Source organism: Carcharodon carcharias, chromosome 19 (genome assembly GCF_017639515.1).
Source record: "Carcharodon carcharias isolate sCarCar2 chromosome 19, sCarCar2.pri, whole genome shotgun sequence".
Taxonomy (NCBI): Eukaryota; Metazoa; Chordata; class Chondrichthyes; order Lamniformes; family Lamnidae; genus Carcharodon; species Carcharodon carcharias.
In genome coordinates, this window is record NC_054485.1 from 80268570 (window position 1) to 80270989 (window position 2420).

General features: G+C 48.2%; 1 pseudogene; it reads right to left on the reverse strand.

The window, feature by feature from the left end:
• Positions 1-1715: 1715 nt before the first annotated feature.
• On the reverse strand, positions 1716-1859 carry LOC121292082 (annotated as a pseudogene).
• Positions 1860-2420: the final 561 nt, after the last annotated feature.

The following is a 2420-nucleotide window of genomic DNA, read 5'->3' on the forward strand; positions in this document are numbered from 1 at the left end:
TAATCTGCTGTTGAAGCCTCAATTTACTGGAGGTTCAAATATTCATACCGATTGAGGAAGTTCTGACCATGTTTGTGAAAGTGCGTGTATGGGTTGAAACTGTCCAAGAACTGTTCAGACGATTTGCTCAATATAGACACTGACACCCGAGGAGGACAATTTCTAAAGATGCCAGATAATATTTGGAACTGTCTTTTTCCACTCAAATGTTTTGTTCGGCTGCTCCTCCACCAGCAACACCATTCCCCCCACCCCCCACCCCTTCCAATCGGAGGTTGAGACCTACGGAATGGAGGGAAAGGAAGGTGTTGACATCGATTCCAGTTCCCCATCTGTTGGGCCTTTGACTCGGACTCAATTTAGTTCTGTAGATGATCTTGCTGAGCTGTGTGAGATGTGCGAGGAGACCCTGAGACACACGGCAGCGGGAAAGAGGGGAAAGAACCTGAATGAGTGCAGCTCCCACAACACCCAAGAAGCTGGGCACCATCCAGGACAAAGCAGCCTGCTTGATTGGTACCACATCCACAAACATTCACTCCCTTCACCACTGATGCACAGTAGCAGCAGTGTGTACCATCTACAGAAACTCACCAAGGCTCCTTAGACAGCACCTTCCACATCTGCGACCATTACCATCTAGAAGGACAAAGGGCAGCAGGTACATGAGAACACCACCACTTGAAAGTTCCCCTCCAAGTCACTCACTATCCTGACTTGGAAATATATCTCAATTCCTTCACTGTCACTGGGTCAAAATCCTAGAGCTCCCTCCCTAACAGCACAGTGAGTGTACCTACACCACATGGACTGCAGCCGTTCAAGAAGGCAGCTCACCACCACCTTCTCAAGGGCAATTAGGGATGGGTAATAAATGTTGGCCTTACCCAGTGATACCCATAGGTCTTAAATGAATAGCAAAAAAGACAGACTGTGAGGCCAGCCCATGGCTCTGTAATAAGACCAGTCACAGTGAGATATAGCCAGCCCAGAAAAAGGGGATTTCGGTTGGGAGAGAACCCTTTGGGTGGGGGTGCAAATTGGTGTGTGGGGGGAGATGGGTGGGGAAGATTGGGAGGGGGGACAGGATTGGGACTGCGGGAGAGAGATTCGGACTTTGAGGAGAGGATTAGGCGTAGGGAGAAATTGGGACTGGGGCTGGGGAGAGATTGGGACTGTAGGTGGGAGAGATTGGGACTGCGGGGGAGAGTTTGGGAGTGGGGGTGGGGAGAGATTGGGACTGCGGGAGGGGAGGGATTGGGACTGGGGATGAGGAGAGGTTAGAAAATGCTGAATGTAAATGAATGAATAGCTGACTGATGATGTTATACAGAAGTCCAGAGAGATACGGGGTGGGTTGGGAGGTGGAGGGTGGTGCTGGAAGGAGTGCAGGAACTGTTTTGATGGTGGGTTGGGTATTATATTGGGGTTTGAGAGAGAATATTGGAGTGGGCAAATGCAGGGTTAAAAATGGCATGTGGAATTTGTCGGCCACAAAACAAATGGCAGCAATAAAATGATGCAGAGATGGAATAATCCCCTGTTGATAATCACAGGGAGGAAAAGAATGGGGGCTGGATAGTTGCGGGAGGAAAAACAAAAGAGTCTAGATTTGGAAAGAGTATTTTGTGGCCTATATTGCTTGTATTGGATAAGGTATAATAAAGAAACTTGTTGAAGAAAGAAGTTGAAGTCTATTTTTTTGAATTGTAAATCAGGGTAGAGCGCGAACGCAGTCCCCCACTACCACAAATGTTGCAGTCAAGTATCCTGCATTTGGGGACATCGCAGGGGTCAGCACACCTGAAGTGCGATGGGCTCGCCTCGTCCTGGGAGAACCTTTTCTTTTGCAAAAATCTACTTTATTCATAAAATATCTTCAACCACATTCCAAACCATTTCAAAATCACCATTACAAGGGTACAATCAGGTTCAACTTTTACAACATGAATCACAAGGTGTATCAGTACAAACAATGAATATTACAATCATTGGCAGACATTCATTTTAAGCTGTACAACCCGAGGGGCTCTACACAGTTCCCAGCCACTCATCCACTATGGCAGAAAGGTTTTAGACAGCGACCCTTCCCCATTGCGCCTTTGCGGTGGCTGCCCCAAGCTTTAGTGTGTCCCTCAGCATGTAGTCCTGGACCTTGGAATGTGCCAGTCTGCAAAACTCAGTCGGGGACAACTCTTTGTGCTGGAAGACCAACAAGTTTCGGGCAGACCAAAGAGCGCCTTTCACCGAGTTGATGATCCTCCAGCTGCAGTTGATGTTTGTCTCGGTGTGTGTCCCTGGGAACAGCGCGTAGAGCACAGAGTCCTGTGTCACAGAACTGCTCAGGATGAACCTCGACAGAAACCACTGCATCTCTCTCCAGACCTTCTTCGCAAAGGCACAATCCACAAGGAGGTGAA